The 21,693-nt window shown below is 37.8% G+C and overlaps 1 pseudogene; it reads left to right on the top strand.

Annotated features, from left to right (window-relative positions):
- Positions 1-11,895: 11,895 nt before the first annotated feature.
- Positions 11,896-13,632, top strand: LOC119505500 (annotated as a pseudogene).
- The last annotated feature ends 8,061 nt before the right edge of the window (positions 13,633-21,693 follow it).

The raw sequence follows: 21,693 nt of genomic DNA, 5'->3' as shown, positions 1-21,693 counted from the left end.
GGGAAAGTCCTCCCCAGGGTGACCCTCCTCTCAGAATTTGCCTTCTGGGTAAAGCAGCATTGACAAGAAAGAGTGCAAAAAGCTAGAGGCAGACAGTCTGGGACAAAGGCCTGCTGGCTTCAGATTTCCAGGAGAGGGAGGTTCCTGATTGGAGGGCTGAGACTCAAAAAAAAAAACACCTCTGAATTATCACCACTGGTTACAAAGCTAGGAAACAGACATTCCAGGAGTAAATCCAGAGTTGACATTTTAAAATATTAAAATGTACAATAAAAGAGTACAAAACAAACACAGAAACATCCCTTTGGCCCATCCAAAGGAAGAGGATAAAAATACAGAAAAAAAAACAAGGAGAAGACAGGGTTGTTCATTGCTAGTAAATAGAAATCCAGTTGATTTTTCTATATTGATCTGGTATCCTGTAAGCTTACTGAACATATTTTTTAATTTTAATAGTTTTCTTTAGTGAATTCTTTAGGATTTTCTCTATACAAGATGATGTCATCCACAAATAGAGATAGTTTTACTTCTTCCTTTCTAATCTGGATGCATGTTATTTTTTCTTGCCTAACTGGTCTAGCTAAACAGCCAGGAAAGCTGCTGAACAGAAATGAGTGTTACACAAATTGTTATTCTCCTACACAAAACATATCTTTGTGGGGGACATGATTCAATCTCCAAGCCAGGAAACTTACTGGTGACATTCTTCAAGTTCTGAGGCTCCTTGCCAGTCCATTTTCTTCTTTCCACCTTTCAGAGTCATTTTATGATTGTCTATTGAATAAGTTCAGGGTACTTAGTTGATTTAAAGGAGCAGGAACAGGAAAATGAATTTCTGCCATCTTGTTCCAGAACCAGAGCTCTGGGGTATATTACCTAAAGTAAATCCTTAATATGTGGTTGAATTCCATATTAAAATGGGAAAAAGAAAAATTAAAAATTAAAAATATAGAAATTTTCCAGAATGCACCCCCAAAAGACAAATAGTTGAAGACGAGGTAAAAATGGGAAGACTGTCTATAGTGGTGATTACATTCCTAAAAAGAAAGACTTGAAAGGAACAATGTAATGAAGGCTGTGGTTTGCCTTCTGCTCTCCATTCAAGACCAAAGTACTCATTCTGCAGCTGCTCAGACTGTTGACAACTGGTAGCTCACAACTGGGTTCCTCTCCAGAGATTGCCTTTGTCTAAAAAGACATGCCTTACCCAAGTTCATGTCCATTTCCAGGGTTCAGGCTACATGCAATGACTGGTTGATGCAGGAATATAAAAGACCCTTGCCTCAGTTTGGGGCAGTTCTGCAGAGCCATCCGAGCTCTAGAGCTCCCTGTGCAATCAGAGAGGCTTTGTTGTAAATATTTTCCAGCCAAATTCACTCACATTTCTCACAGGTGTTTACCCTATATATTCCCCCCAAAACTTCCTGCATGATAATCTCCCTTTCAGAGTCCAGTTCCTGGGCAATTTGATCTCCAACAGTGGAGGAAAATCAGCTTTTTAAGAAACACTGCCAAGAATTTTCTAAAATCAACCAAATATATGAATACTCAATTCAAAAACATAGTGTCTCCAAACTGAAGATGTAAATTTGCATATACATATGTGTGTACTGTGTGTGTGTGTGTGTGTGTGTGTGTGTGTGTAGGCCTAAATGCATCACAGTGAAATGAAACAATAAAACAAAGAAAGTATCTTAAAAGGAACTATTATCTACTAAAGAATGACAGACTTACAGAAAATTCTCTACAACAGTAATATAAATCAAGTCACTAGAAGAGTATCTTCAAACTATTGAGAGAATATCTAGAATTATGTACCCATCAAAGCTTTTTAAAATGAGGTTGAAGAATTTTAAGGAAATACTAAAGAAACACTTAATGGAAGGAAAATGACCCCAAATATATCATCTGGGATGCAAGACTAGAATTGTAAGGATGCATTAAATATAAATAAACATTATAAAATGGTAGGAGGAAATTTTGCCACCCAGGGGACACTAGGCAATATACAGAGAAATTTTTGGTTGTTACAACTGGGGAGCTATTACTAGCTTCTATGGCCAGAGACCAGGCAGGCTGCTAAACGTCCTGTCCTACAATGCACAGGCAGTCCCACCACAACAGAATTATCCAGCCCCAAATGTCACAGTGCCCCAGCTGAGAAACCCTGGTATAGAACAACAAAACAACAATGCCTGATTTGATAGAATTTTTTTAAAAGTAAACTAAAATACTGGGAAACGATATTATAAGGGAGATGATAGCAATTAAAGCCTTCTAAACCTATGCAGTGTCTGTAATGGAGGTTGATATTTTCCTTTAGACTTGTTTAAGCCTGGTTGTTTTGCGAGATTTCAAGAGTAACTACAAAAAAATAGAAAGTGGATTTATAACTTTCTGTAAAGGAAAAAATGGAATAATGAAGAGGCAAATTAACCAAAAAGAGCAATCAAAAAATGGCAATGGAAAAAAAGGAGCATAGACATATGAAAATTAAGAAGTAATATGGCAGAAATAAGTCCAGATAGATCAATAACCACAATCACTGTAAATGGACTAAACTCAGCAGTTTAAAAATAGTATTGTTCTACTGGATATGTAAGAAAGTTTAGCTTTCACATAAAGGCAAGTGGAGTAGGGAAAATGGAAACTAAACAAGACTGGCTCAAATGGGCTCCACGGTTAAAGGGAAGGAGAGAGCCCCTGAGTAAGCCCAGAGTTGGCTAGCTATAATCAAAGGCGGCAACTCTCGGTGGGAAATTTAAACTGGATGAGCTCTCTCTGATAGGCTGTACAATTTAAAATCCCAAAGGGGTCTAGTTAGCTCTCTCAGATAGGCTATACCCTCTGGAGTATCCGCCAATGGAGAAACAGGGGAGGGACTTGTGTGTTAGACTTAGGATATAAAATGTTGCTGTGTTTGTTGGCCTGCCTGCCACGTTTTCTTTGGTGGTGTGCCCACTCTTGCAAGATCGTGAACAAATTCTTTTCTCCTTCGGAATTGGGTGAGCTTTTTTTTTAGGTATAGTGCTTGTTTCTAACAGACATAACTATTTTTAACCTACAAAGATGTTATTTACAAGAGACATCTAATGCATAAGAAAATATACAGGTTAAAATGAAAGAAGAAAAAATAAACTAGGCAAATAATGTGGCAAAAGATTTTAAGACAAAAAAGCATTATTAATAGTAAAAGAAGTAGTTACATTATGATAAGGGGTTCATTTCACCAGGGAGATGTGTAATTCTAAACTTTATCCACATATAAAATTGCCTGAATATATAAACAAAACTTGCTTTAACTATCTCTCTCTCAAATATTGAAAGAACAAAGAGATAAATAGTTGCAAGAGTATTAAACATTTGAACAAAACATCTAACTAGTTTAACAAGCCAACTACAATGGAATATATGCTTCTAAGCATATTGCAAAATATATAGAAATTGATATTACATTAGGCTGAAAAGCAAGCATCAACAAATTTCAAGAAATCTATTAAACAGTCCACAGTCTCTTTCCTAAATACAATTAAGTTAAGGGCAATTTGTTAATTAATTTTAAAGATCATGCACTGGGATTTTTAAAACATACTTCTAAATGACTCATGAGTAGCAATATTCAATACATTTAACCACTGCTATGCCAAGTGCTCGATAAATCAGAATGCATGCCTGCCATAAACAACCAGTATTGCTGCCTTAATGTGTGCCAGCTAAATATTTGCCCTGCTTACTGGTCAGAAATAAAGGACCATGAAATTTAAGAGCACAAAGAACCAGCTGTGCCCACTGGTACAGCATGATAGTTAGTGACTGGTTGGTAGCTGACATACACAATTTTTTAAATACTTTGAATATCAATATCTTAGCAGAGATATCCATAGTATCAGGAGGACAATCCTAAGAAATGAAAATAATTGAATACTGCATATTAAAATTTGATGGAAACAGAAAAATCAGTTTTTTGAGGGAACTCTTCATTCTTAACTTCTTACAGGAGACCTGGCTTAAGGAGAGAGAAGACAGCAACAGGGAAAGGATGGCAATGAGAAGAAACTGTCTGGAGAATTTCACTGCTGTGCCAGTATGCCAGAAATTGTATTTTTTATTCACATCTGTTTTCCTCATTAAATCTACACAATAATCTTGCAAAGGATGTCTTCTGCTCACAATTTATAGATGAAGAGACTTAAGACTCACACAGGTTAAGATCACAAAGATGGTGAGTGGTAAAGCTAGGCTTTTAACCTTAGTCTTTTGAGTGCAAAATATATATTCTTTCCTATAGATGCCTACTCATTGGGAGAGAAATATCCTGAAATCTAGCACATCTAAGTTAAGAAAAACAATGCAAAGGTGTTAGAGGGCAGGAAAGGTAAGACGTCCTCACTGGATTTAACCTCAGCATTTCTCCAATGTTGTCAACTGGATCTATAGTGATCTCAGGGGACTGTTGTGATCAGGTCCTGCAGTGATTATGGGAGAGGTTCATGAATAAGAGTGGATGACAATTTTTGACCTTGATTTGACCCAGTATTGCATTGTCCCCCTGAGAAGCTCATGAAAATCCCTGTGCTAACAGATAATGGACAGGAAGTGCTAGGAAGCAAGGGCTTTAACCAACCAGAAAACCTGCTGAGTAAACCTAAGATCGTGGGTTTTCAGCATGATGCACTTGAGTGAAGATGAGATGGTTTAAGAATTTTCAGTTTGTTAAAGGATGCAGAAAACCACTAACTGGAGCAATCATACAGTCTAAGTTGGAATCTAACCTCTACATCGACGTCACTGACCTATAACCTATGTCAGTGATTTCACCTCTCTGAACCTGTTTTCTCATTGGTTATGAGGATTAAATGCACTAGTTCTTTCATCCACAGTTTATAGCACTTCTCTCACTCTAGAGGAAAGGTAGAAATTAGACAAACCAAGGAGGAGAAGGAATAGGGGGGAGTTCAATTATAAACAGGTGTGCGGACCCAGGGCCTGGACCCCACCTCCATTGTGATTTCACATAGCCACCTGCTTGACCGGGACAGAACTTAACAGTCATGAGACCTCCCCAGGGGAGGAAAAAATGTATTGTAAATGGATCACTGAAACTCCCCTCCCCTGATGACTGTTGATAATAAATTTCCCCACCCTTGTATCACAAGACCCTGCCAAAACTCTGCTCTCACACCCTCCTTGTCCTAACGCTTGTAAACCAAACCTGGCACCCTGTACTTTTGCAGAGAGCCAACTTTCATCTTTCCCAGCCTGCCGCCACCATGGAACAAATCATCTCCCATATGTAAGTCCTATTAAACTCAAGTCTAACTCTGTGCCTGGTGTGTACTTCAGTTTGGGAGCTAAGCTGGGTTGTAACAACAGGTGTTGCTTGGGTTGTCAGAGGGTGGGCATGCAGCTGGTATACAGAGGTGGAACATTAAACACTCATTATGAGCATTCAGTTTGGTGCTGGAGATAGGGTAATTCTTGGTACAAACATTTATAGATAATGTCTTTGCAGTATTTGAGAACAGCAGAGCAACAATTACAAACCACACTCCACTTTTAAGGGAAGAAAGAAAGGGGAATACTAAAAGGAGATGAATAGGCTTCCTAAGAGGTAGAAAAACACTGACTGTGTACTGTCACTGACATCACAAATGGGAGAGTCTCAGGGAGCCTAAAGAGGGACTTTAGGCAAGTCCAAAATTCTCAGAGGAGCAGGAGAACCCTAACCAAAGAGGAAAGAGCAGTGATTTTACTGAGCCTGCACAGCAAACCATATGACTATCGCTGACAACATGCCTTTCCTGTTGCAGAATAATTCAGGATGATAAAACTTCAGTGATCCACATTTTCTGTAGCTCAAGGAAGGCACCACATTAAACATCATGTATGTGGCAGATGCATTTAATCCTCATAAAAATCTAAGGAGATACATGATTTTATACAATTGGTAAAGTAGAGTCCAAAGAAGTTGTATGAATTGCCCTAGGACACATAGCTAGGAAGTAGCCCAGTGGGGAGTGGAGCGCAACTTAGACCCCAAAATCCATGCACACTTCCCAATATCCCATCATATCTCTCAAGGTTCTCCCTCTATTAAGAGATCTACCAAGACCTTCCTGTCTATTTCTTTAGCAAACAGACAATGACAACTTTTAGGTCTACATGACCTTCAACTATGTAAAACAGGATGTTTCCAAAGAGGCCAGGAGGCCGGGGAAGGCATTATTTCTCTTCTGCTTTTTACTACATAGGCTGGTAATCTCCTCCCGCAGGAATACACAGCACAGTCTAACATTTATTCCTGAGCAGGAACCACGTCTCAGAGGACATCATTAAAAGTTGACTGACCCACTTCTCTCTGACATCAGAGTGCAAATAGGGAACATAGGAATGAGGTCCCTTGTGCCTGACACAGTCTAAAACCAAGCATGTTAAAGTAAACTTGTAATTTTTAAACAACACGTTTCCCTCCACAAGTTTTCTGGAGAGTATCTGAGGCTGTTCCCAAGAGATCCGTTTCTCCTCTTTAGTTACAACCAAACAAGAAAGAAAGAGCAGGTGAGATCATCATGTGGAAAATTCTAAAAGTGGAATCACTTAATTTTGAGAAGAGAAAGCAATGTGCTACATGCTGACAATACCAAGTCATGCAAAAGATGTAATCAGAGTGAAAAAGACATCTCCTAATGAAAACATGGAGCAGAGAGTCAGAGGTAACAGATTGGTGGGAAAGGGAATACGACAGCATGTGAATTTTGTAGCTACATGGAATTAAGGGATTTGCCACACTCTTCACCCCTCCATATTGTTTCACACCCAATCTGTTTTACTCAAATACATTAATTATATAGTAGTAGATATAGTTGAGATTGTGACTCCCAAAAGACATGAAATTATGCAGTCAGTTCATACTCATCTTGGGAGATTAATTGAGAGTCCAAACAATTAATGTTGTGATTTAAAAAGTAGAATTGTTAGAAAGTAGAATGATGCAACTTTGGAAATGAAGAGTTCTTTCATCTGCACTGTTCACATAAATCCAGGGCAGCTGTGGGTTAGGACACTACAAGGTGAATTCTGCAGCCCCCAGAGTAGGAAACAATAAATATTTAGGGTATTCCCTAACACTGAATTTATGTCAACTACAGTGAGATATTTAAAGATGGCACAAAGCAAGTGTTCAGGGACAGGAAAATGATGAATGGCCCATAAGTAAAGAATGGTAAAGAAATGATCATACTAATCTGAGCACCTTTGTAGCATGGCTATTTATCACATCCATTTAGAATCATGCTGCAATAATCTTGACTACCTCAAAGAGCAACCTGTTCAACTAGAGTTCTCTTAGAGAAGACAGATAAATTCTCTGTATCTAGTGAGCTTTGTGAGCATCTATTAAAGAAATGTTAAGACGTAGGTGCCTAAGGTTTTAACAGTGGTCACATGGTCAGATCTCCATGAGATAATCCATCCAGAGTCTATCTGTGCTGCAGATGATACAAATATGAGGCCGAGGACCAGGGTCAATTCAACCACCTTACCTTTGTTGGGAATTTTTCATGATGGTTCAAAATTGTCATGTAATTTTAGAGGACTTAAATATGAACATCCCAAATGAATTTACTATTTTTAACATGACTTAGCACCAATCATGATTAAAATTTTTCAGTATCTGTTTCCTTGACCCCTGGTAGCATTGGATACAGGCACCTGCTGTGAGAAGGCAAATGGGCCATGCTGACCCAGGAGGAACTGTGTTCTCTTATCAGACCCCTCCGTCTCACACTCTGCTCACCACATATCCCCAGTCTCCACAGAGCTCCAGGAGAAGCAGTGTGTGCTAGCTCTGCCCTGGATGCAATAGAACACCAAAGGTGAGCATGGAAGTGGTTTGAAAGAGCTCATGTCTTTAGGGAGCTGAGAAACAGCTGGACAGGCTTGAAAAAAGGTGGACACTTAGAAAAGTCTGGAACTTTGGATACAAGGCAGCAGACAGGAAACAGAATCTTAATTCATAACAAAGGGTTAGAACCAGGTAGCCACCCAGAAAGAAGAAACTGGATCAGGAGCCCATATCTGCCAATAAATATAAACATACTTTGCAGCAAGTAAAAGAAAACCTGACTTTCAATGGCTTAAAGCAATAAGGTTTATACATCTTCTCCCCCCATTATACATCACATCACACATCCAAACCAGTCAAAGCTGAAGAGAAAGAATGACAATACATATGATTCTTCCAAGCCCAGGTATACTACTAAGTCAATAAGAAAAAAAAAGAAATCATAACTTTTCTGATTCCCTGGTCATCCTCCAACCCCCATGACAACATAATATTTTCAAAACAAAGAAATTCAAATGACCAATATGCTTTTAGAATAATTTTTCACCCTTACTAGTATTTTTATAATTAGACAATAATGAAATTTAAATGTATCAATAAACAAAAATGTATAACATGCATTAATAAAAGCTAATGCTTAAACAGAATGTTCATAAGAACATAACGAAACCAGCATTGTACATGGATCATGGATATGGGATTTTTGTTTTGTATTTGTAAGAACTTCCTTTTATAACAAATGCAGCACTAATAGTTAGCCATATGTATACCCATTATTTAAGGACCGCATCCTTTATGATACTGGAGTATTGGTTCCAATATGGAAAAGGTACTTCTTTCAACAATTGCTAATTATTTTTAGTACTCCCCCTGACATAGCCTCAGCAGTAATGTAGGTCTTACAATGCTGATTTTCTAAAGAAGCTCAGAACATATGATAAATAAATCATAATCGTCAAAGGGAGCCAATCTCCTGTTCAAAAGGATTAGAATTGGACTGTATCCTTTCCTGAGTTCTAACCGGTATCTGATTACATGTCATAACTTGTATATGAGAAGGCAATTGGGCCATGTTGATCTATTAGATCCTGTGTTGTTTGTCAACCCATCCCACCTCCATACCCTGTTCTCTAAGTACCCTCCATCCACCACGGAGGGCACTCCCCCAGGAGAAGCAGGGAGTCCTGGCTTGATCTTGGCTGAAGATGAAAAACCCAAAAATGGTTTGAAGTACTTCTTTGTCCTGGTACTGAATATAATGAAATTAGCACATCCTCTGTATGGAGAACAGTTTCCTTCTACCAGCTTCAAAGAAATGATATCATGAAGCAGCTATTGCCAGGAAAGGAAATGTTCATGATGACAGAAAGCAAATCTATAATTTGATTCATTTGACATCCAGAAGCTAATACTCAGCAGTGGCACTCAACCTGGTACCTAGTTTACAGCAGGTCACACCAGCAGGTGACTAGGATAGTGAGGAGTCCCAAGGCTCAGAATGAAGACACCTGGCTTAAGGCTGTTTGGCTTTTCTGTGGTCACAACTTGTAAAGATTTATCTACTTGCTATTGCTAAACTTTTCTCTCCTTCACGTCGTGGATCTTGCAGGTAGATCAGAGAAAATAAAGTTGCCATGGTCCATGTTTTTTCCTATACATTTAACTCCCTTGTTATTATCAAGTTTAAAACTGGGCCCTGTCCTAAGGTATTAATTAAAAAGAATTTAACAAACAAGGTAGAGGCAACGACCAATCAGAAAAGAAACAAGATGATGTGACAATAGTGAATGTTAGAGAATTCACAGCTGTGACCCTTGAAAGCATACTTCTTCCCAATATTTCCAACTTCCTTTTTAGGAATGTGCACTGCACATTAAATTAGAGAACACCTAGTTAGATTGCAGCTTCCTCTCATACTTGAGACAGATTACACTGTATCTGCTGATAAGCCTTACAAGTGTCAAGTTGCAGCCACTCTCCTGTTTAGTATGGATGGAATTTCCTATGTAATTTTTGTTTTTTTGGTTTTTAAATGTATTTTGGTGGATTTTACAAACACTTTTTAAGGAAATACTTCTTCATTTCATCAGCTTTATCAGAAGCCTCTAAAATTTTAATTTAAAATGAACTCAAGCAGGTAGCCAAAGCTTTAATTCACCTTGTGTATTATCCTAGTTGAATCACTGCAGTCTTGACTGTTATGAATTGAATGACTTAGAACCATGGAGATGATCTAGGATCTGTGATAGTAAGGGACGTGGCCTAGCAAGGGCACTTCATAAATGGCTGTTCAATCTAGATGTGGTCAAGATGAATAGGCCATGGTGCCCACTGCTTTGTTGGGGTCACCATCATTAGGAAATATCCAAAATCTATCAGTCAGGGTTATCTAGGAAACAGAACTGACATATTTATATATAAGATTTTGTTACAGGAATTGCCTCATGCAAGTGTGGGGATGGGTAAATCCAAATTCTGTAAAGGCAGGCTGCAAGCTGGGAACTTCAGTGAAGGTGTCTGATGAATTTCCCAGGAGTAGCTGGGGGCTGAAGTAGAGATGGAGCTAATGGGATATGAATCTCCACAGTGCACCAAACTACTGGACCTTTGCCAGATTTAGTATATTGGTCATTTCAGCCCTATGATGACCATACAGTTTTGGAGATACCTAGGCAAATAAAACCATATTTGTCAAGTGGGAATCCCTCTAGTTGTCTCGGAAGTGAATGATTAAATTGATATTTTTATCCTTCATAAAGAGATTGGATTCATTTTGCTTGCCATTTTTTTTTTTTTTTGCATTTTTAAAATCAGGGAGAGGTACTGAATTTTGCCAAATGTCTTTCAGATATCTGTCAAGTAGAATATATTTTTCTTTTGACCTATTAATGTTGGAATCTTATTAAAATATGTCTAAATGGAAAATCATCCTAACAGCCCTTCAATAAGCCATACTTAATTATGGTGTATCATTCCCTTAATGTATCTATATTCAATTTAATATAAGATACACAGGTTTTTTTGCTGTATCCCTGCTGATTTGAGGTTGTTCTTCTCTTGTCTCCAAAGAAAAAAGGTGCCAATTTGACTTGGATTCATGTTATTGGATCAAAATATTTTCCATCAAAATTAAATGTGATAACCCTTTACTCCATTCACGAGACAGAAGAGAACCCTGGGGAGAGTCTGGGCTTCAGAATCCAGTGTCTAGGTTGCACTTCTGGGGAGCAGGGAGAGTTCCTTCAATGAAGTGAAAGTTTGTCTCCCTGTGGCTTCTCACCATCTCTAGGTTCTTTTCAGTTCCCAACAAATTCCAAGACTAACCCTGACTCAGTCTCTTGAGTTTAAATCCTGATTTAGTCATTCATTTACTGTGTTGCCTTGGGTAACTTCTTTAAATCTCTGAACTTTGATTTACCCTTTACCTCACAGAATTGTAGAGGCATTAAATTACAGTGGAAACTGCACGGCATATTAGAGAGGCACTAAGTAGTGGCTAGATCTACAAATAGAGTGAAGGTAAATAGGAGTTGTTCGTTAATATGATGTTAACACTGCACGGGAAAGTAAAGGCTTCCAAAATTTGAGCCCACCGTCAAAGAAAATTGGTGCCATCAACAGATACAACAGAATCAGGAAAAAGAGCAGATTTTGAAAGAAAAAAAATGAGTTTGAGAGAGGATGAAAGGACCAGAGCAGATAGGAGACAAGTGTAGCGTTTAGAAATGAAAAACTATCTGCACTGAAGTGATGGAAATTGATGAGTCTAGGAACTGCTCTTTCGCGAGCCTTGGTCCCCAGTCGGATCTGGGGAAGCGGAGGAGAGACTTCCCCACACGCTGGCTGTGGTGTGGGGCAGGATTGGCTGCCGCACCGCCAGAGTTCCATCCCGGAAGTGGTTATTGGTCTTCTCCATGCGCCGGTTCCTGGGCTTCCTGGAGCCTAGGCGTGAGACTGCGGTCGGGAGACAGAGCCTGGCGGAACGCTGAGCGCTCTCTGCTGGGGATGTGAACCAGTCCGCCTGCGGGGCTGGCCCCGGCGCCTTCGTGCTGCTCCTGCCAAGTGTTGCTGGCGGCCAGCGCACCACCGTAACCCACGTTCTGACCTCTGGAACTGGAGGATAAGAAAGAGTTATCAAAGGAGTCAGAAGATGAAGAATTGCAGTTATATGAGTTTATCATGCTGAAAACACTGATCCCAAAGACAGGAAGAACCAGAAATTATATTGCAGTTCTTGGATTTGCGCATGTAGATAGAAAGCTACACAAAAGACAGATCAAAGCAGCTCATAAAGCAATGGTTTTAAAACATCATGCAGACAATGGAAAGCAATTGGTGAACCAATAAAAGAAGGAGACAATGACTACTTCACTTTGCATAACCAAAGGTTATGAACTGTTGTCCCATCCAGTGAAAAGACAAGCATTTAACAGTGCAGATACTACTTCCTGATAACTAAATTCCTCCAAAAGTGAAGCAAAGGACAATTCCTTTGAAGTTTTTCCCCCAGTGTTCAAAGGAATTCCAGATGGTCAAATAAGAAAAATGTTTCCTCAACTGGTGGTATGAATTTGTCATTTGAGGATGTCGATGCATTTTATTCCTTCTGGTGTATTTTGATTCCTGGAGAGAATTTTCTTATTTAGATGAAGAAGAAAAAGAGAAAGCAGAATGTCATGATGAGAGGTGATGGATTAAAGCAAATATAGAGCAACAAGGGCACAAAGGAAAAAAGAAGAAATGAACAGAATAAGAATGTTAGTTGATAATGCATATAGCTGTGATCCAAGGATAAAAAAAAAAATTCAGGGAAGAAGAAAAAGCCAAAAAAGAAGCAGAAAAGAAAGCAAAAGCAGAAGCAAAACTGAAGGAGTAAGAAGCTAAAGAAAAACAAAGACAAGCTGAATTAGAAGCTGTTTGGTTAGCTAAGGAGAAAGAAGGGAAACTAGACAGCAAGCATTGTTGGCAAAGAAGAAAAAAGATAACAAGAAAAATGCTGTTAAAAAGGAAAGGTAAAACTTTGAAATTCATGTAAGACCTGGAATCACTTTTCTGAAATGAGGCAGAGTGGGTAAAAATGATGGAAAAACTGGAAAAACTTTGTGATCGATGAGCTATCAAGCTACATGCTTGAATGAAACATTATGAAAGAAGTAGGAAAGGCTGCTCTGAAAAAACAGATAGAAGAAATAAATGAGCAAATTAAAAAAAAGAAAGAGGAAGCTCTCATACATGACAAGCATCTAGGAATGCTGAGAACCAATTGGCAGGGATGGAATGGCAGAGAAAATTGGTCAGAAGAAGATCTACAGTTACTGATTAAAGCTGTGAACCTCTTCCCTGCTGGAACGAATTCAAGATGGGAAGTTGTTGCCGACTACATGAATATACGTTCTTCTGGAGTCAAGAGAAGCTGCCAAAGATGTTACTGGCAAACCAAAGAGTCTCCAAAAACTGACCCTCATCAAAAAGATGACATAAACACAAAGGCTTTTGATAATTTTCAAAAAGACATGAAGAGGTGCCTCAAGCAGACAATGCAAAACCTTCAGAAGATTTGAAGGGCCATGGATAGATTCTAACCCCTTAGACTACAGAAGAACAGAAACTTTTGAAACAGGCTTTGAAACGTGCTCAGTGAATACACCTGAAAGATGGGAAAAGCAGAAACAGTGTCTGGCAGGACAAAGAAGGACTGCATGAAATGATAAAAGGAACTCTTGGAAATAGTAAAAGCAAAGAAAGCCACTCAAGAGCAAGTACCAAGTGCAAGTAGAACCAAGAAATGATTTAATGACAATCTTTGATGGTGTGCATTTTTGTAATAAAACTGAAAATATTGTAAAAAAAAATGTGATAGACGTTGTTGTATTATCTTTTGGTGTTGCAAAGAAGAAATCTAACTCCAGTCTAATTTTTCTTCTTCCTTTGTTAGTGTAGCAGATATCTGTTATACTTGCCATTTCAATGCCTTTGGACTCTTACTTAATATTTTGGCTGTTTCCCCATTGTTAATTATAGTTTGCAAAGACTGACTCCAACAAAAAACTATAATTACCAGGTTCCCTTGATTCAAAAATGAGTGTATGTTTAAGTTATGTTCATCTTATGCATCTGTATAAATATTATGTTGGCTCTAATTCTACGTCAAAGCTAGTACTCATATGATAGAGGGTGGACTATCTTGTTTTCTGCTGGTTTACAATTTTTTCATTTCTGAACTAGAAGGTAGACGGGGACAACAGGATGTGTTCTGGTTTGCTAATTTTTCCGTTATGCAAAATACCAGAAATGGAATTGGCTTTAATAAAGGAGGTTTATTTGGTTACAAAGTCACAGTCTTAAGGCCATAAAGTATCCAAGGTAAATCATCAACAACAGGGTACCTTCACTGGAGAAAGGCCATTGGTATCTGGAAAACCTCTGTTAGCTTGGAAGGCATGTGGCTGGTGTCTACTTGCTCCCAGATTATGTTTCAAAATGCCATTCTCCAAAATGTTGTTTTTGGGGCATTTTGTCCTCTGTTAGCTGCAGCTCTTCTCCAAAATGTCACTCTTAGCTACTCCAAGCTCCTTCTGTCTGTGAACTCTTTTTATAAGGACTCCAGTGATTTAATTAAGACCCACCCTGAATGGGTGGGGTAATACCTCCACAGAAATTATCCAAGGGTCTCACCCACAGTTGATTGAGTCACATCTCCATGCAAACACTCAATCAAAGGTTCCAATCCAATCAACACTAATACATCTGCCGCACAAAATTGCATCAAAGATAATGGCATTTTGGGAGACATAATACATCCAAACTGGCATAGGGTGGGAGGATAATGATGAAGGGCCTTCTAACTTTCTTTCTTCCTGAGAATTATGTTCTATGTTATAATCAGAGGTACACACATTGTCCCACATAATGTGGAACATACTTCTCAGGATGAGAGAAAGTAAGTAGGCCCACATCACCCTCCATGATATGATTCCTCTATTGGTATATATATATATATGAGATTGTTCATATACTGTACAACTATCCAAAGATCCAAAGTGTACAAAGTGTACAATCAATTGCTCATGTACCATTGTACAGCTGTGCAGCCATCACCACAATTAATTTTTTTCAATTTTTTAGGACATTTTCATTACTGCAGTAAAGAAATAAAGACAGAAAAAGGAAACTCAAATGCTCCCATACCCCTAACCCCACACCCCCTCCATTATTGATTCATAGTTTTGGTATAGTACATTTGTTATTGTTGATGAAAGAATGTAAAATATGACTAACTGTAGTATACAGTTTGCAATTTTTCCTATATGCCTCTCTATTATAAACTTCTAGTTATAGTGTCATACATTTGTTCTAGTTCATGAGAGAGACTTCTAATATTTGTATATTTAATCACAGGACATTCTCCACTACAAGACTCACTGTTTTATACATTCCCATCTTTTACCTCCAACTTTCCTTCTGGTGACATACATGACTCTGACATTATCCTTTCCAACACCTTCACACACCTTTCAGCACTGTTAGTTATTCTCACAACATGCTACCATCACCCCTGTCCATTTCCAAATGTTTAAGTTCACTCTAGTGAATATTTCGCTCATAATAAGCAACCACTCCCCATTCTTTAGCCTCATTCTATATCCTGGTAACTTATATTTCATGTCTATGAGTTTACATATTATAATTAGTTCATATCAGTGAGAACCTGCAATACTTGCCTTTATGTGTCTGTCTTATTTTACTCAATATAGTGCCCTCAGGGTTTCTTCATCAACCCATTTCTTTTAAGATGCTTTTGTTCACACACCATACATTCTGTCTAAGTAAACAGTTGTTGATTCCCTGTACAGTCACATATTTATGTATTCAGCAACCATTGCCACTATCTATATAAGGACATCTCTATTTCTTCCACAAAGAAGGAGGAAAAGTCAAAGAAGGCAGAGAGACAAAAGAAAAAGAAAGAGAAAGAGAGAGAGAAAAAACAAAACTTGACAGCTAGAAGAAAGCAAAGGAAAGATAGCATTAAACTAAAGTAGAATAAAGAGTCAGACAACATCACCAATGCCAGGAGTCCCATACCCTTCCCCTATATCCCCCCATAAGCATTTAGCTTTGATATATTGGCCTTTATTATATTAAAGGAAGCATAATACAATGGTTTCTGTAAATTATAGTCTCTAGTTTGCATTGATTGTATTTCCCCCCATCCCACCCTACTTCTAACACCTTGCAATGTTAACATTGTTCTACCTCACGTAAAAACATATTTGTACCTCCTATTACAATTGTTGAGCACCCTAGGTTTCCCTGAGTTACACAGTCCAATCTTTATCCTTCATCTTCTGTTCTGATGTCCCACATGGTCCCAACCTTTCTCTTTCAACCATACTCACAGTCATCTTTGTTCATTGTACTTACATTGCTGTGCTACTATCTCCCAAAATGTGTTCCAAACCTCTCACTCCTGTCTTTTCCTTCTGTCTGCAGTGCTTCCTTTAGTGTTTCCTGTAGAGCAGGTAACTTGTTCACAAACTCTGCCATTGTCTGTTTGTCAGAGAATATTTTAAGCTCTCCCTCATATTTGAAGGATGGTTTTGCTGGATATAGGATTCTTGGTTGGTGGTTTTTCTCTTTCAGTATCTTAAATATATCACCCCACTTCCTTCTTGCCTCCATGGTTTCTGTTGAGAAATCTGCACATACTTTTATCAAGCTTTCCTTGTATGTGATAGATGGCTTTTCTCTTGCTGCTTTCAGGATTCTTTCTTTATCTTTTGATGTTTAATAAACTGATTATTAAGTGCCTTGGCATAGGCCTATTCAGATCTATTCTGTTTGGGGTACGCTGCACTTTCTGGATCCATAGTTTTATGTCTTTCATAAGAGATGGAAAATTTTCATTGATTATTTCCTCTATTATTGCTTCTGCCGCTTTTCCCTTCTCTAATCTTTCTGGGACACCAATGATATGTACATTCTTGCTTTTTGTTTTGTCCTTAAGTTCCTGGAGACATTGCTCATATTTTTCCATTCTTTTTTCTATCTCTTCTTTTGTGTGTAGGCTTTCATGTGCCTTATTCTCCAGTTCCTGAATGTTTTCTTCTACCTCTTGAGATCTACTGTTGTATGTTTCCATTGTATCTTTCATCTCTTGTGTTGTGCCTTTCATGTCCATAGATTCTGCCAATTGGTTTTTGAACTTTCTATTTCTACCTTATGTATGCCCAATGTTTTCATTATACGGTTCATCTCTTTTGCCATATCTTCCCTAAACTTTTTGAATTGACTTATTATTAGTTGTTTCAATTCCTGTATCTTAGTTGAAGTGTAAGTTTGTTCCTTTGACTGGGCCATAACTTCATTTTTCTTAGTGTAGGTTGTAGTTTTCTGTTGTCTAGGCATGGTTTCCTTGGTTACCCCAATAAGGTTTTCCCAGACCAGAACGTGCTCAGGTCCGAAAAGGAAGAAATAGTCAGTATCTGGTTTCCCTGAGGTAGTGTCTTAGAAAATTGGTACACCCTGTGATGCCTCAGGTCACTGTGCTTTTCTGTCCAGCAGGTGGTGCCTGTCAGCCTATAACTCCAGACTGGTGTAAGGAGGTGTGTCCTGTGGCTTGTTTTCCCCCAGGCTCTGGGGTCTGGTTCTGAATGTAAGGCAGGTAGTAGAGCTGGGCCCCACCCCTTTCCTCTTAGGGAAGATAAACCCCCCTAGGAAGAGGTAATTAGCATTTGAATAGACTCTGCCTGTGCTGTCTCCACCCTTGTCTGGGTCAGAGCTCTGGGAACTGAAAATGGCTGAGGCTTTCTCCACTGAGCCAAAACAGGGACAGAAAGTCCCCTTCAGGGCTAGTCTGCAGCCACTCTCTGGCTGTCCAAAGTCAGTCATCACCCAAAGCCTCTGTCTGCTTGTTGGGGATTCATAGCTCTTAGCGAATTATATTCTCTTAGTGGGGGAGAGCTTCACTCTAGTACCACAAGGCTTTGCAGCTCAAGCTGTGGGGGAGGAGGGGTATCTGGGCTTGGATCTGCAGTTTTTACTTATAGATTTTATGCTGCAATCTCGGGCATTCCTCCTAATTCAGGTTGTTGTATGATAAGTGGACAGTCATGTTTGTCCCCCCACAGTTATTCTGGATTATTTACTAGTTGTTCCTAGTGGTTTATTAGTTGTTCCAGGGGGACTAGCTAGCTTCCACTCCTCTCTATGTCACCATCTTAGATCTCCTCCTCAATTGGTTTTATTGATCCAGTTTTAATAGAAATCTCTATTGTAATCTAGTAGAACTTAAACTATCAGTCCTGATTTTTTTTGATGAATTTTTATCTTTTTATATTTTCTCATATGCATTGGTTAGCAAGATTAGAGAGCTTACCTGAGAGACCTCTAACCGTAGTCATTCATCTATTCAGTCAAATATTTATTGAGAACTTACTGCATGCCAGACACTGGAGATGCATTAGACAGCTAGATCTCTACCTCTATGAAATGCTCAGAAAATGGAGGGAGGTTAAAAATAAATATAGAAGTAAATCAAAATACTGATACAAAGAACTAAACAAAGAAATAGAGTGCTAAAATGGAGGATAATAAGAAAGAAGAGGGTAGGGACTGGCAGGGAGGACAACCTTATTTGAAGGGGGTGCAGAGAGAGCCTCTCAGAAGAGATACACCCAATCTAAGACTTGACCATGAGAAGAAGCCATCCATGCAAAAAGTTGGGAAAATAATATGCATAAAATGGGATTGAATTTAATCTGGATTTCAGGGCCTGATCCGAGCTGTGCATTACTCATCCTTGTGTCTCCCATGGCCCTCTGGTTTGCCAATGGGCCTGCTGAATTAAATTGACTTGGATAGATTTATCACAAAAATGAGCCTCCTCTAATTTAGATGGAAATATCTTAAATAACTTGTAAAGACACTGCATAATCAAATTCATTAAGGTAGATATTTTTCTCATACAAGTAATCTGTATTTCCCCCAACTCATCAAGGAATAGATTTCATACTTGGATAGCAGTTATTCATTTTGATACTCTTTCTATTGATTTCTATAGCTTCATATTGAAGCAGAATGATTATACATCTGTTTTATTTACCAAAACCAATAGGAAGTGATTATCTGTAGCATCAACAGATTCACAGATTCATAATCAAATAGAATAACATTATTTGTCTTTTATGAAGTGCCTATTAAATACCAATAACTATGATAAGCACCCTTGAAACCTTATTACATACAAGCCCTGCAAGACAGTTATAGTACTCATTATACAGCTTAAATAGCCTACTCAAAGCCACTATGCTACCAAACCAAAAACTGGGATCCCAACCCATGTGAATCCAACTCCAAAGCCATTCTGTTTCTATCATGGTTAGATGCATATTTATATTGTTTGATATATTTAAAATAGTAAACAACTTTCATTAACTACTACCCATGCTTCCATGACTATGTGTGTCCTCATTAATCCTCAGAATAACAACACCAGCTAGGAATTTTTTGGTCCCTATTTTACACACATGGAACCTGAGGCTTGAGAGGTACAGTGACCTCCCTAAGGTCATAGAGGTGGTGCTTGACAAAGCTGGGTCTCAACACCAGACTGTCCAACATTTCCATCATCTGTCTCCTGAATGACAATGAATGCTTCAGTTCCTGCAGAGCCAGGAAAAATTTGTAACTAAAAGCAGAATGCTTAGAAGGGGCCTGATTTGTCACAAAGAACCTCACATTCCTAAGATATTTCTTCAACAATACATGTTTTTAATGATTTTAACAAAATAAGGGGGGAATGGCTGAAGGAACATGGGATTGTAACCTGGAGCAAGAAAGGCTCAGGAACAGTTGCCTATAAATCCTTGAAAAGGTATCATCGGAAAGAAGCATAAACTTGTTTTTGTTGTTCTATAGAGGTTTATGTTTCACAGGGAAGAATGGCCATTGCCATATGTATACAGTTGAATGTAAAGAACTTTCTAGTGAATAGAATCACCCAAAAATGACCTGTGTGGCTTCAAAATAAAATGCTCTAACCAGCAGTGGGGATTCAAAGCAGAAGTAAGGTTACTGACAGCATACTACAGATATTTCTGTTATTATAAGGGTTAGAACTAGGTTAATTGTAAGATAACTTCAAGGTCCAAAAACCCAATGACTTCAAAATTGACTATTTCATTGGTGTGATTGTATGTACAAGTATACATTTAATTGTCTTTCCTCCACTCTCAAAATTCATTATGGAAGTGATTTGGATTATTCCAAAATAAATAAAGTAGAACCATTCCTCTTAAAGAATAAGCTATAATTTTATTAAACATTGTTTATAAAAGTAAATACAAATATATTAATATAAATAGAATACATCATCTACTATATGACCATTATCAATTATATGTTCCCTGAGTATGTGTAAAAACATTATGATGTAACATTGAATAAAAGAGGATACAATTAAAGATAAAAGGAAAAATTTTATGACATAATATTTCTCAATTTTGTAGTTAAATTAAAATTTTTGAACCTTTATTTTTCTATCAATGTTAAAAATGTTTCAATTGATTATCCTTATATAAGATTAAAAAGTTTTAAGTTTATGCTTCCCTCTCTATCCCCTATACCATCCTTTATCTTCAACTCTACCTTCCTGCTATGTGCTGAAATAATCCAGAATTTTACGTACAGGTTGTTTTAATTGTTGTTGTTTTAATTATCTTGCATGATGAACTTTACAGTATTTTTGTGTTCTTACTTCATAATAATAATTATTTAATCCAACTATAGGGTTCAGAGGTTTTCTTTGTTTACCACCATATCTTCCATACAATCTCTTCCCTGCACTTGAGTTCCTTTTGGGAAGGTTTATAGATTGCCTTGAAAACTTCAATAAGTATTATTAGGATGACTAAGTGAATAATATAATTTTGGATTCCTTACATCAGTTTGAATATGTCTATCAATTGCTATCAGAGATTAATGAGATAAAGTAATTAAAAGGAAAAAAAAAACTATGAATCACTTCCACATCTCTCATGAATATAGAGGTGAAAATCCTCAACAAAATATTAGCAAATCAAATTGAACAAGGTATAAAAATATTTATACAACACAATCAAGTAAGATTCACCTTAAGAATGCAAGGCAGCTTCAACATTTGAAAGTCTGCCAGCGCAGTCAACTATATTAAAAGGATAAAGAAGAAAATGCATATGATCATGTAAATTGATGCAGAAAAAAGTGTTAGACATAAGCCCAAAACTCTCAACATTCTAGGAATAGAAAGGAATGTCCTCAACTTGATGAAGAACATCTACTAAAAACCTACAGCTAACATCATACGTAATGGTGAGAGACCTGAAGTTTTCTACCTAAGATCAAGGATAAGTCAAGGTTGTTCTCTCCCTTATTCAGCATCATACTGGAAGTTCTTGGTAGTGCCAGGAAAAAAATGTATGTTTTGTAAAGGAAGAGATAAAACTGCATATATTTTGAGATAGTATGACTGCCTATGTACAAAATCCAAAACAAGCAACAAAAAACTTTCTTGGAACTAATAAGCTTGTGTAGCAAGGTCATAAGATACAAGGTCAATATGTAAAAGTCAATTGTTTCCTACCTACCAACAATGAACAGTTAGAATTTGAAATTTAAAAATCAAAATCATTACTGACTGTGTGTTAAAACTTCAACTTCCATGTGAGACCAAGGGAAGAGATGTTTAGTTGGTACAGGACCTGTATTTCCTAAACAATTTACATACAGTTTGCTCAAATGTCGTAATTACATGGAACTTTGATTAGGAAGTGAGACCTGGTAGGTTTGTACAGGTTAGTGTGAAATAGTGA

Source organism: Choloepus didactylus, chromosome 10, assembly GCF_015220235.1.
Source record: "Choloepus didactylus isolate mChoDid1 chromosome 10, mChoDid1.pri, whole genome shotgun sequence".
In the NCBI taxonomy this organism is placed as follows: domain Eukaryota; kingdom Metazoa; phylum Chordata; class Mammalia; order Pilosa; family Megalonychidae; genus Choloepus; species Choloepus didactylus.
The sequence above is the reverse complement of the archived record's forward strand: the minus strand, read 5'-3'. Positions and strand labels throughout refer to the sequence as shown.